A 14,965-nucleotide genomic window follows, 5' to 3' on the forward strand; every position below is an offset into this window, starting at 1 on the left:
AAACAGTGGTGAAGGAGATTCATCAGGCATCAAAAGGTTTTGGCTGTATTTATTGAATGGGTGGTCAATGTGTTCTACAGTGTGGTCATGTTAGCCTGAGAAAGAAACACTGGGTAAAATCTGGAATCTTTTGTGGTTCAGAGGTTCATAGGTTGGGAAATAAGGTTTTTGGACAGATTTAGCTTGAATCTCTTCTGTTGTGGACAGAATCCCAGTGTGAATAACAGAGTGTTTTTTGGACTAGCCCACAGAGGTTAGCTCAAAAGTTAGAGAAAAAATGATGAGTATTATGTTTCTCCCACTTTGATAAACAACAATTGTTTATCTTGCCTTAAATGGCTTACAGTTTAAATATGCTATCCAGAAAGGCTTTGTTTTGATTTTGTAGAGCAGAAATAGATGTTCTGAATGAGGGGATTTGCATTTAAAGTTTATGCAGAAATGTGGTGGCGGAGATGGGAAATAAACTCTGAGCTCCTCATTCCTGGAGTCTTAACTGCAAGACTGTTCTCCCTGTGTTTACAGATCCTTCATTGATACATAGAAGAATTATGGTAGGAAATAAAATTCAGCTGGTTTACATCAATAGGAAACTGACCTTTTATAAGAGGGGGAGAAAACTTCAGAGTTTGGTTATCCACTTGGAATATATTTTGATTTCTTAAACCAGAGGAAAGAATGTCTACTGCAGATTAAAATTCATTTTACTTAATTTTATATGTTCTATCTTATAATAAGGTTATACAGAGAGAAGGCTATTTTATTTTTTCTTTTAAATCATATAACAGTATGCTAGGTATTTGGGTTCCATGCTTGTGCTGTATAATACTGGCATCTCTTAACCCTGTTCATCTTGTTTCTTACAGAAAGACACACTGTACATGATTATGGGCTGGGGAAGAAAATGAACAAAACCACTGCGAAACTAATTGCAGAATTATGCTCACTGAATAGAACTGATAATGAAAAACATGACATGGAAAGAAAAGTTAATGAAGAGAAGCATGATAGCAGAATGACGTTTAAGAAGAGGTGAGATCTGGATTTGATCTTTGTGATTAACAGTAGGTTGCTGTTACTTTTTTAGGATTTAATAATATTGAGGTTCAGTTATATGGAGGGCTCCTCAGTTGTCTGTGTTTTTGAAAACACCATAAATAAATCTGGACCAGAGAGACTGACGTATGTATTTTGGAGTCTTTTGTAATGTATGTAACTTATCATTTTAGAGTGGAGGTCAGGAAAAGATTTGACTGTATTGTGGAGTGGAAGAAACCCTTTTTTATTTTTTTTCCTTTTGGTTGTTAATAATGATCACCAGCCATATACCATTTCTGGTGAACTTTTGAGTCTCTATCTTCTGGGAACCTTATTTTCTGTGGCATTTTGACATGTTTAGCTGATTCTCCACCTGACATTTCATTAACTCATTGGTCTTGATTTTTCCCTTACAGGGATAAAAATTGAGAGCAGCTTATTGGTGTGCAGCTAGTGTGAGTTGAGACTAGGTTTGAATTCAGTGACAGAATCCTCCCTCCTGCCAGCCTATTGCTCAAAATATACTAATGTGTCTTCTGGGATTCTGAGACTGTAGCTAGAGGTTGGCTAATAATACAGGCCATGTAGTTTTCACCTGTGTGTTAATGACTCCTATTCTAGCATAAGCTCTTGCACAAGACAGTGGTGAACCTGACTGGGGAATTGATGTGGCTTTGAAAGAAACTGGCAAACACCTGTACTTAATTTTTCAGCTAAATAATTTTCAGTTCTGCCTCGTTGGATACCTGCCAAATGCTTATAATGCTCTGGTACAGTGGGTAAGAGCTGGTGGCAGGGATGCAAGATCATCATTATTTTGCCCTAGCACTGCTGTGAAAAAGTTATTGTGAAAAGGGAGGAGATGCCTTGAAATGTTTTGCCTGTATTGCTTGTGCCAGGTGCCAGGACAGTTCTTTAAACTAAGTAGAAAATGCTTCCCTGGTCTGTAAACCTCAGGAATCTTCCTTCTTCCTGGTTTCAGAATTATTTTTTTAAACATTAAAATTGATTTTTTTTGTCTAATCTCTAGCATTTTTATAATTATATCCTAAGTGTATTTTTACTCTGGATTTCCGTGTTTGCCTTCTCTGAGATTTTGCAGCTGTCTTTTAGCACGTGGCACACTCAGGGAACCTGAAGAGTTTCTTTTGTTGTGAAGAAAAACAATGCACCTGGCAATAATGTTATATGGCTTGTGGATTATCTAAGTAGGTCAATCCTGACTGAGATGGAAAGAACAAACTCAGTTTCTGGTGAGGAAAAAAAAGGGACCCTGTGTCCTTCCCGGTGCTGAATGGGGTAGAAAATGACAAAGATGTTTTGCTGTCCTTGATAGATATTGACAGGAAATGCAGTTAAACCTTTATTTGAAAGTTTCTGGAGACCTGTACCTGTGTGATCCTCATTTTCTCTAGTGTTAGGCTAGAGTAGTTGAGCTGCCAATTAATGCAACTACGGTCACATAGAAATGGAATACCTGATGGAGAAGGAGCACTCCAGGATTTTTTTTTTTTTCTCTTCTTTAATGGAGACTTTTTCACTGTGTGCTGCTGACTGGAGGCAAGGTCAGCAACTTGAGCTGTGGGTGATTTCCAGTTGTGCATTCAATCTATATTTTCAAGTGCATATTTCCCATTTTAACTTTCACTAGCAATAGACTACTATTTTAATTTATGATAGTAATTCCCATAAACATATATATTTTTTTTTTAAACCCTTCCATAAAGACTACCAGCTTTGTCCTTGATTCTGGCATTGTCTTAAAAAAGGGACATTACACAGTTAGGTAGGGGGCACCTGTGTTTGGTAATACCTTAAGACTGGAAGCACTCAAGTACAATTGAATGTTATCAGGATTTTTGGCTACATTCAGCATAAGGCAGAATTTCTCTCACTTGAAGATACCTTCACACTTAGACACTCTGTCAGCAGACAAAATTGTTGTTTGTTTTCCTGTTTTGGTTTTTTTGGTTTTGTTTTGGTTTTGGGGTTTTTTTGTTGGATTTTTTGTTTGTTTGTTTGTTTGTTTGGTTTGGTTTTATACAGCAGCCAAAATACTGTATTTGTATTATCTGAATAAATAGTTAAACCATTAGGATTAAAGTTGGTTTGCGCATAGAAGAACATTTGAAAAGAGTTAGAAAGATTGGTGAGAGACTGGCAGAGGTTACCCAGAGAAATTGTGGATGCCCCCTCCCTGGAAGTGTTCAAGGCTGAATGGATCTTTGAGCCACCTGGTCTGGTAGAAAGTGTCCCTGCCTATGACAGAGGGCTTGGTACTAGATTTCTTTGGGGTCCTTTCCAACCAGAACCATTATTTGTTTCTAGAGATACTGCAGACTGTCTCATGGGTGCCATCAGAATAGGGTGAGCTTACTCAGGATGCTTTTACAGGGGACACAGGAATACCAGATGCTGCTATTTCTACTGTCTTATTTTGATCTGTAAGATATATTACATGTCATTATCATAGGTGTAATTTGCTTTGTGTGCAGGATAATTTAGACATGTATATTTCACACTTGTGAAACTCCAGGAAAATGTTAAACAAAGTGTGATATCAGCTGCCTTATGCAGTTCCAGTGTGGAATCATGGTTCTCTATCCTGTTATATTTCTATTGCTGGTTTTGGTCTTTGACACTACTTGGTTTCATGTCTGACTGCTGTGCTGGCTGGATGCTGACTTTTCATTCTTTGCCTGCTGTCTGCAGATGTCCTAGGGAGGGAGGAAGGAAGGAAATGGTCTTGAAATGAGGAGGAAGGAGGTTAGGAGAGAGGGTCAGGAAATAACAGCTTCCTCCTCCTTACATAGCTCTGTAGTTCATGTTTTCATTAATGACTCAAATGGAAGGATTGCTAGACTTATGAAGGACTTGTAAATTTGCTAGATTTAAATGAGAAGTCAAAATAATCTGGAGCTGATGATGTGACTTGGAAAATCAGGATATTGTCCAGAAAGAAGTGGAGGTTCAACATTTAGGCACAACTAACTAACCACTTCAGTATTGGGTGCAGGAATATGGGCTAATAGTAATTCTGTAGGAAAGCATCTAGCTTAGATTTATAGCTGATCATGGGCTGGGTTCAAGCCTAGACCTCAGGATTCTGTGAATAAAGCAAACATGGTTGTGTGGAGCATCACCTGCAAGATCCAGGGAGTCAACTTTCTGCTCTGTTGCCTGTGGTAGTCTCAGCTGGGGTGGTGTCAAGCTGTGGGCACCCCGTCTTGTGAGGGGTATTGGCTAATTGGAGAGACCACAGCAGAGGGCAAGGAGAATGGCTTCTGACTTCAGACACAGGGAAAGTTTGAATAAACCAGGGTTGTTTGGACTAGATAAAAGATTCATTTAAAACTACAGAACACGATGCTGCAAAGAGGGGGGAATAATCTACCCTCCATGCATAATAGTTCTGATAAGAAATTATGGAATTGCACTGCAGCAAAATTGATTTAGATAGTTAGGATAAACCTTCCTGAGAATGATAGTGGCGTGTCAGGATAAATTACTAGTAGAGGTTGATGAGTCTCTTTTACTCTGCTGAGGAAATCTCAGTGAATTAAACTATAGATATCAGGAATGGTGTAGCTCTCATGGTTCTCCCTTGTGGAAGGGGTGTGTAGTAAGGGATTTCTCAAGTTCACTAGAGAAATAGTTTTGTTTTTTCTTTAACCTAAGTAACTCTGTTTGTTTTGTTGTGTTTTTTTCCTTTTTTTCCTTTCATCTATGAAATGGAGCCTAAGAAGTGGGACCAGTAAGAAGCAAACCCATCACAAGATAGTTCAGGTACAAAGGGACCCGTGAGGGCTTTTTTAGCAACCCTATTCAAAATAAGGGCAGCTGTGAAACCAGAAGTGGTACCTGATACTACAAAACTAAGCAGAGGTCCTCTGACTGTGTTCACTGAGTTCTAGCTAGTGTCCCAACAGAGACATCATCATTGACTTAAAAGTGTGACTTTTTTTTTTCAAAAAGGGAATTCAGGGCAGTTAGCTCTTTAAATTACTTCCCTCCTTCACAAAACAATACACCCAAACGAGTACAAGATTTTTAAGACAGATATTTTTCTTTTACTCTCCTTCTCATGGGTGCTTTAGGAGGCACTGGATTCAAAATAATGCTTGTAATTACATAAAAAAGTTGATGAAGCAATGCTAGGGAGTAGACTGAAATAGAGGAAAAACTTTGGGGAACACCGATGAGTTGAATAAGTGGGAATAAATGGATGCAAAGTAAGATATTATGGATGACTTTCGTATCAAAGGGAAAATAGTGTATATTTAAAAATAGTTTTCTTATTGTTTCAAAAGCACGGTGCTTATTCATTAGTTTTTGTAGTTTCTTATGTTTTCCTAATTGTTCTATAATACAACTGTTATGAGCAGGTACACTTACTAATTGATGACTTACTCCAGCTTCTGCAAAAGGTAAGGAGAGATTTCTATTGATTTCAATGGAAAATTAACTAAGTCTTTGTTCTTTAAACTTGGCACAAGTTGTCAATTAGAGCTGTTGTTCAGGAGATGGCAAGTAATAGAGAAGATGGGAATTAGTGTCTGATTGTGTTCTGGGCTAGATCCAAATTAACTTCATGTTTACATAAGCTATCCAACATACCAGATTGTCAGGTAATTTCTTCTCTTTGCTTGCCACCATTCTGAACAATTTTATTTGCTTTACCTCACTATCTGGGCCTTCAAGCTCTATTGGTCCCCACTTTGCTTGTGGCCTCAACAGTTTTGTGACCATCAAACTGGAGTTCAGATTGGTTTAAGTACCATATGTCCTTGTGATGCTTCCCTGTCCTGATTGATCCTGTTTTTTGGATGATCTAGGGTTCTTTCTTTAGCAGACTGCTGAGCTGAAAATATCAGGTGCAAAAGGGTCTCATTCCAGGGAGCTCCAGTGATGGAGGCCTATTTCCTCTAACAGCTGGCTGTAGGTCATTGTAAAATTGTAAATGCTCAAAACTTTTGCTCCCGTTCCCAGGGGTTCCCCCATTAGAATTATTTTGCATTCACTACCTGCCAACAGGGCCTGTAAGTGAGCCAGAAAAGCAGCAGATTAGGCATAACTATGAATCCTGAGTGGAACAGAGGGGTTGGAGATTGAATTTTTAGCTGAAAAAAAAAAATGGGCCTTTCATGAGAAACAAAAAACTCGGTACCGAGTGCTCTGTGGGGCCTTTGTATTGAACTGTAGCCCACAATTAACACCTCTGCTGTTTTCTCACCATGGGAATAAAAAACCTCCATAAAGTCGATTGTGTTAAGATTTGCCCTCTACATTTTGGAGATCTTCTTCCAGCCAGATCCTCTTATTTCTGTAGGCAGAATAAGTCATTGGGGCATTCCCTTTAAAAAGGAGCTGGGTATTAATTGCACCATTCCAGTCTTTTCCCTAGGGTTGTAATCAATGGATCCAAAGTTTTAATCCTTTCAGTTTTACAGACCTGAAGAAATAAGTAATGAGAGAAAAGCCTCTTGCATATTTTCACCTTTAAGTGCCCAGATTTTCAGTGTTGTGAACAGACCAATTGTGTAGTACAAAAGATGCTGGGGTCTTTCAACCTTCATAACAAGGAAGAAATAAAAGTCAATTAAACATTTGCAACCTGGAAATGTTTTCTGAGGAGTGAAACAACCTTTTCATAATGAATATTTATAATATGATAGTTTCAGTTCTTAATTATCACTGAACGTATCTCTTCCATTTTGCTTCTATAACCTATGCTTGCGAGCAAGGCAGTTTAATCTTTCTTGTGATATGATTTGTTGGCACATAGGAGCTTGTGTTTCTGCTAACAAGACCATTTCTTTCAAACAATTTATCTGTTTTCCTTTCTTTGATGATAATGATTGCCTGCTGATGTCAAAAAGTAGCGTCACTCTTCATGTCTCATTAAATCAGAATATTATACTTTTCTGTTTGTATTTTATGTAATAGATAAAAGATATTTTTGTTTGACAGGTGCAGAGGGAGACTTGCCATCTCTTTTTTACTTTTAAAATGCACTTAATGTTTTACTGTGTAGTCTTTGGAGCTCGACTTAGGTGCTTGATATTTGGAGAGTTGTCAAGCAAGAGATAATTGAATACTACTTCAGTGTTGTGTAGCTTTATGGGACTTGACACTACTATATAAATATGGAAAGAATATTTTGGTCGTTAACATAATGGAAGGATTAAAATAGTTAAAAACAGGGAAAAAGAGGCCACCAGCAACCTGTCAGTTTATCCCTAACAAATGCTCCTTAGAGACATGTTTTCAGTGGGAGTCCATAAAGGGAACCTGAAAGGAAAGCAGCCCAAACTAAGCAAAAGCAGGGGAACAGTTTCCTTCTTACTTGTGCTTATCTTGTTCTGCTTTCATTTGAAAAAGAGAGAAGCCAGGAAAAAAGCCCTAATTCCTATTCCCTTTCTGATAATCAGCCTATTAAACTAGTAGCTAGTGCTATAAATAACAGCTGAATAACAGCTGAAAGGTCTGGAAACTGAAATGTGTGGTGATTTATTGTAGGACATTAAGTGATGGCTTTAAAATATTATTGGAGATGCATTTTCTCGTTCTCAACATAACTCTGGAAGAAAATATGAAGGCAAAAAATAAATAAAAAGTGACTTTGGATTTGCTTGGCTTTTTCCTAACATGGAATTGAAATAGGAAATTTCAGTATATGTGTGTATCTCCTTTTTTGATTATATTCCCCTGCATAAACTTCCTGAGTTAGACATTCTGTATTCTGAGTAGTTCTAGTCTTTAAGCAAGTGAGGGAAAACAAGCCAATATGATCCCACTGTAACATTAAAAAAAAATGCATATTTCAACCAAATATAGACAGCAAGACAGGTGAAAATATTTTAGGCATTTTAGTTGCAATATTTCATTTTTCATTCTTCCTACTTCACAATGCTTTACTTGAGCTATAATTTAAAATGTGGCGTAGCCAATCATTGAGGTCTGGCAGTATTGAAAGGAAATGACCCCTGCTGCAGAAACATCAGAAAATGATTTTGATACGATTTCTCTGGGTTAATTATTAGATTAGAGCAACCTTAAAGAAAGTGGAGTGCACAGCTATATCAGAATACTCGTCAAAAAAACCCAGCCCTTGAACCAGGGAAATTTCAGGAAGAACACTTACATGATTACTTTCAGAAATGCTGAAAACCTTCAGAATAAACCAAATTTGAGGAGATGCAGAACTTTGAAGGTGAGATCTGCCAAGACTGTCGATTGCAAGAGCCCATGACTTAGAGCATCATTGTCCCAGTAGTTACCTGCCAGATAACATCCAAAACTAGGAGAGTCCTGTGTGCTCTGTGTGTGAGCCACGTTGTGGTACTTGCAGACAGATTTTTTTTCCTGGCATAAAACAGATTAAACCAGAACATTACATGTTCCTAAACAGCCTCAAACAATAATAGGGATATGTGAAGCAGCAGGACATCAATCAGTTGGATTTTCAAGTCATGACAACAGTCTTCTCACTGATACTTTTTCCTTTTCAGCCCTGAGGTCGTATTTTGTCTGTGTGTTTTGCCGAATGTCTTATAAAATCTCTATAAATAAAAAGTTATAACTGTGCATCTGCATTTTTCTTGATTAATATGCCTTGTAAACATATTTTAAATTATATGTAAATGATATGAAGGCTTCAGGCAATTTTTTCCCAGCAGGACCTTTTGCAATGTAAAGGTTGTTAGAGCAAGGAGTAAAAATAAAAAAATTAAAAATCAAGTGGTTTGAAGTAAGAGGAAAATGGAGATCTCTTACAGTTATAAAATATATTTAGAAAGGGGGAAGACATGTTGGTACAGAACTCACTCTTTCCTAGTGACTGTCATAAGAATTATCTATATACTTGGGTCTTTTACTAAGACTTGCTTCAGGAGTTCATTCTGTACCCCACATTATATTTTCTCCTGCCTAGAGCTTATGTATTAGCTGGATTGTCATTCTGAAACAACAGACTTAATAATATATATCACAGGAATTTATGGTTTTAATGGTTTCTTGTCTGGATTTTGACAATCAATTTGGTGGCACATGAAATTGTGATAGGAACCTTTATGCTGCAACTTTAACACTCATGCTTATGAATTAAGAGCCAAGAATGTGTCTTGAAAACGTTGTACCCTTTACAGATCTGTATTCACAATGGTGTGGGTACAAACACTCTGCTGCAATAGAGTTTAACATTCCAAAGCTCTACACTTTGAGGTTTGTTGATATCATGCTCAGGTTATTGTTGAATCCATGTTCTTTGTGTTCTCTGTTCTGTGTGTGTATGCAGATATGAAGATGTGTGCATACATGTGCATGTCAGTGCCAATGAGATGTGAGGTGTCAACTCTTCTCTTGTTGAGCCTGTAAGTAGTGGAAAACCAGAAACTGCTGAATTACAACATTAGACAATTTCTTACTGCATTTCTATCTTAACTGAAAAACATAGGATGAGATTCTTTCTGCATGCTCTACACCTGTTCTTTTAGTTTCACTATCACTAGAGATGCTTTCAGTCACTGATTTGGCATAAGACAGCAGGATCATACTACTCATCCAGTTTTGCAACAGTTTGCTGGAGGGAGGAATGGGGGCTTGGACTGAAATAGTGTTGAGGCACTTCCTTGTTAAGAGAGAAGGCAAAACTTGCTCCTCCTTCCTAGTTAGCACAGAAAAATTCCTTTGTAGTATCTGCTGAAGTACTGTAAATGTAAGTCAATTATGGGTAAGACAGGCAAAGGTCAGAACAATATGCTTCATCTGGTTTTTTTGTTTAAGCAAGAACAGAACTGTGATCCTGATACTAACTTTTGCATATACATTGATTTATCTCATCACTGAGCTAAATATCTGACATTGCAGTAGTAAGAAGAGGAACACATTTGTTTTCTAGGACTGAAAGATTTAGAAAGGTTGGGTGTAACCTTTATGGTGTCTTCCTTTTTGTCTGCAGAAAAAGGCTCAGCAGTTCTGGGGTGCAAGAGGATAAGTCAGATGCAATGTGCTGTGGGGCTGATCGAATTCTCTGGCAACTGGATGCAGAAGGTAAGAGCTGACTTGGCAGGTACTGTGCTCAAGGCAGCTAATTGTTTCTCAGCAGCTTTTCTTTTATTTGCTTTTTTTTCAAGGGTAGTTTTCCTGGGTGACAGAGAGGCCAATGCAAATATCCCAAATGAGTATTGCTTTAGGTTTTATCCATGACACCGGGCTTCCCTAAGAGTACATGAAAACTCAAGACACTTCCCACAGCTCATACTGAACTGGAATTGGAGCTGTTGTAAGATCTGGCTATAGATAAGAATAAATAGGAATAAATGAACTCCCATGGGAAAAAGCCAGGTTATGTGGCATGTACTTTCTTAGGTCACCCACTACTAACATGACAGAAATTAGGAGAAATTCATTTTATGATTTAATTAGATATTCTTTTTTCTACCCTGAGTGCTATCTCGATTATATGAACTATAGAAAAACTGCCAAGGTCTTTAAGGTGTATAAAGCAAGGTACACCAATAAAGTCAAAAGGTACGTCGGTTAAGTTCAACATGTTTGTACTAATAAAATCAGTGATTCAAGAAACTCACACTTCTGTAGCCTTTGAATAGGAGAACTTGTTCACTAGGTGTGAGTGAGTCACATTGCATGCATGTCCAGACGTTTCAGTGTTTTATGTGCGTGGGGCTAATGTTAGCATGCCACTGAGCTCATATGGAGTACAGAGAGAGAAAAAAATCCTTACCCAGCTTCACATACTTTTGAGAGGGAAGGAAATCTGTGGAGGAATTCATCAAATACGACTAGTGTATTTAAATTGCTTGCAGTGATAACAGAGAGAGACATTAATAACAGATAAAGGGGTTCTTAGTTACACACTTAAAAGCTTATTTAAAGAGCCTAGATTAGATCATAGATCAACAGAGCCTCAATGGAAAGAGCAGTCTTGTCTTACACATAGGGCCCCACACTGCAGCACTTAAATGAGACTTTTGTGAGATAAAGCTGTTTGGCTTTTAAGTCAACCTTGAGATGACTTTCCCTTTAAAAATCCCCTCTTTGATTATGTATTTGGTTTGCATGTTTACTAAGATGCTCTGCTGAAAATATACCCCTACAAGGAGCTTATGTTATCTCCTGTCCCAAAAGTATGACAGATAGTGAAAGTCAGAGCAGGCAAAAGATGCAATGTAAGAACTCAGGTTTTAACTAGGGACAAGATGGATTGGAAAGTTTGTATCAAATTATCTTAACACCTAGAAGACAAAGGCATTAACTTTTAGATGACAAATCTGTGACAGCTAGAGGCCAGCTCTCCATGTAGCAGAATCATGCTCAGGCTGCTTGACTTTGCTTATTCTGTGCTATTTTACACCAGCTTCCACTGCTCTTTTGTGAACCTTGTGACCTTTCTACTTATTCTAAAAAGTACAGCAAAGCCTTTAAACTGAGGTTTACTCCTTCACCCCACTCCCAGTGTGTAGTTTCAAAACCAGGTACAAACTTTGCCATCTTGAGTAGAGTTTGATCTTCAAAAATCCCATGTGTGGTAGCGTTGCTGATCCATGCTGTGCCCACAGACTGCAGACATGGTGTGACAAGTGTGATAGATGTATGTTTCCTTCTCCTGCCCTGTTTCAAATGGATCTACCCTCTAGATAAATTCAAGCACTGTCAGAATTGACAGCTTTCTCAGGAACTAACAGAAGGCAAAGCTCTGAAATGCTGTATTTCCAGTAAATTCTGGTTTTAATTCTTGTTCTGTTTGTAGATACTTACTCCAGGAAACCTTAAAGTGCCTTTTTATGGTTCTAAGGAACTTGGAGTGATTTAAATAGACAGGAATGCCACGTCCTCTGGATGGGAGGTGAAAGAGCCATGATATGGATAGTATTTTAATAGAAGGCAAAGGGTGAAAAGTAGGGAGTGTTTAAATTCAGAATTCTCTACCACTGACCAAACACTCCATCTCTGCCCCAGGGCTGTGGAAAGGCGAGCAGTTTTCAAAAGCTCTCCTCCTTTTTTTTTTTTCCTTTTTTTTTGTAATCTCCTCAACAAAATAGGGATCAGAAATGGAAAAAGAAACCTCAACAATGCAGCTCATTCCCTGGGGAAGGAAGGCTGATTAATGGACAATTTTATGGCTCATTTGTAAAAAGGGAAATTCTAACAGAGTACTCCGTTTACTTTGCCCATATGATTCATATCAGCATTTCTGGAAGGGGTAAAAAAATTAAAGAAATGCTTGAATGTCTTGAATAGCTTGGAAAAATAAGCAAGTATCTTGTGGACATCTGCAAGGAAGAGTACAAACTACTGCAGGATTTATTAAATGTTGCATATACTAGAATGATCAGACTCCAGTAGATTTTCCTTTAAATTGATATTCTTCCTGTCACTTGAATCCTGAATGATACTTTGGAGATTAGGGAGGCGTTTCCCTGCTCTAAGAGGAGCTGTGTTTGCAGAGCTACAGACTTAAAGATGGCTTTGGGGTTTTAGTAACTCTGGAGTCTATCTGTATCTTCCTGTGTGCTTGAGGAACTGTGGCTTGATTGGCAGCACCGTTGACCAGGTCTGGAATTAGAACAGCAGCAACAGGCAATTCAGCATATCTGGACCTCAGAAAATAAGTTTAAAATGTTTAGAACTCTTTTTTTATGAAAAAAAAAACAAAACAAAAGAAAGGAAAACGGATTGGAAGAGTTAAGATCAGTCTCTGATGAACTGTATGCAGGGTGGCTGTCTTTGGCATTGAACTGATAGACCTGTGACTCTTGGATTGGTTTCAGATGTGTTATGGCTGTCACGAGATGTCACCTAACCTGGGAATCACACACCACAAAGAGAAAAATCAGAAACCAAGAAGAGGTGCTATACAAGGAGGGGTAAGCTGGAAATATATTGGTAGAAATTCCTCCTAGATTTTTCCAAATATAGCAAGCAAATGATCTGAAATCTAGAGGGGGATATTGAAAGTCTATTGAAAGTACACATAGATCTGGATGTGAATGTATACAAACATACACTGCACCTAATTGCTCAGCCTCAATGCAGTGGAAGTGCATTGGAGTGAAAAGCTGCCCTGAAACTTCTCTGCTTAACACCACCTTTGAATGTTAATTTAATGTTAGAGTCATGAGATTTTCTTCTCTTTTAACATATGCACCTAAGTTATTTTTACTTTGTTGAAGAGTTGGAGACCCTCAAGTTAAATATGAAATGTCTAGTAAATTAATTCTTAGTAAATGCACATAGAAACTTGACACTTTACAGATGCCTTTGTTCTTCATAGATCCTGTGATTAGTATGTTTTCACACTACAGCTGAGGCTGGAAGGGATGTCCAGAGATTGTCTAGTTCAGCTACCCTCTCAAAGCAGGGTCAGCTACTGCAGGTTGCCCATGTTCTGTCAGGGTTTTTTGTTATATTCAAGGATTGAGGTTCCACAACCTCTCTGAACAGCCTTTTCCACTGTTTGACCACCCTCACAGAAAAAGTGTTCTATAATATTTGAATTGAATTTCCTCTATTTCAATTTGGGCCTATTGAATCCTGTCCTGTCACCTGCTACTGGATATTACTGAGAATAACCTGGCTCCATATTCTTAATCCCTCCCATGCACATTGATAAGGTCACCCTCAAGCCTTGTCTTCTACAGACTGAACAGCCTCAACCCTCTCAGCCTCCTCTCACCTGTCAGATGCTGCAAGCTATTATAAGGATCATTCTGGCCCTTTGCTGGTCCATTTTCTCTGTGCCTTTTCTTTCCTGTCCTGGGGAGCTTAGCATCAGGCATACCACTCTGGATTTGTGCTGGTTACCCTAATGCAGTCTAGGAAGCTGTTGCCTTCTTTTCCATAAACACTTCTGGATTGCAGTCAGCTCAGTGTCCACTAGGAGCCCCAGGTCTTTTTCTGCAAAGCTGCTTTCCAGCCAGTCACTCCCCAGCCTGTTCTAGGACAGGGGTTTATTGCAATAAAAATACCACCACTGAGATGTACTAATTGTTTGTTTCTCCAGCCCTTTCATGACCTAGGGTTTTGTACTTCCCCTTGTTGAATTTAATGAGATTCCAGTTGGCCCATTTCTTCAGCCTGCCCATATGCTTTTTTATGGCAGTACAACGAGTTGGTGCATCAACCACTTTTTCTAGTTGCATATCATCTGCAAATTTGAGAAGAGAGCAACATGTCCCACCATATAGGTAAATTATGAAGATGTGAAACAGGGGTGACCTCAGAATTAACTCCAGCCATGGCATCCACCACTGGTGAATGGCCTCCAGCTGGACTTGATGGCACTGAGCTCACAGAACAGCTCCTTTTCATTCTATCTCACTGTCTATTTATCTAGCCCATGCTTCAACATCTGTCTGTGAGGATATTATAGAAGACAAAATCTTTGCAGAAGATAACCAAAAGAAAAGGAAGATAACCAAAATCTACTGCCATCCCCTCTTCTCTGAGCTAGTCAGGTCATTGTAGAAGGCTGTCAGGTTGGACAGGTGTGATTTCACTTTCCTATATCCATTTAATTTCCACTAGGGTCTATAGTTACATTTTTAATGTTGTTACAAATCAAACGATAGAAACGTAGGAGATGGGGTTAAATCAGGAAGCTTATATCTAATTTTAAATTCTGATATTTGTATCTTTGACCTCATACTGAACACAAATGAGAGCTCATAACTGACTGGTGGATTTTCATATTGTGTTTCCTTTCAGGGTTTTGAAAAAATACCATCACTGAGATGTACTAATTGTTTGTTTCTCCAGCTCTTTCATGACCTAGGATCTCTTTTGCTTCTTGAGCTTTAGGGCTGTCTTAGCAACTGATACATGTGGTATGTTCTTTCTTGCAAGGCCATTCTATCTTGCTAGACCTCTACACTTTTCATTTATCCTAATTCTATGTATGTCTGAA

The 14,965-nt window shown here is 38.4% G+C and overlaps 1 long non-coding RNA gene across 1 annotated transcript in view; it reads left to right on the forward strand.

The window, feature by feature from the left end:
- Positions 1-871: 871 nt before the first annotated feature.
- LOC139799479 (uncharacterized) overlaps positions 872-14,965 on the forward strand; it is a 49,244-nt gene continuing 35,150 nt past the window's right edge. Inside the window, exons 1-2 of the long non-coding RNA XR_011727285.1 lie at positions 872-1,032; positions 9,998-10,108. This is a non-coding gene — a long non-coding RNA (uncharacterized lncRNA). The remainder of the gene's footprint in view (positions 1,033-9,997; positions 10,109-14,965) is intronic.

This window comes from Heliangelus exortis, chromosome 9 (assembly GCF_036169615.1).
Source record: "Heliangelus exortis chromosome 9, bHelExo1.hap1, whole genome shotgun sequence".
Taxonomy (NCBI): Eukaryota; Metazoa; Chordata; class Aves; order Apodiformes; family Trochilidae; genus Heliangelus; species Heliangelus exortis.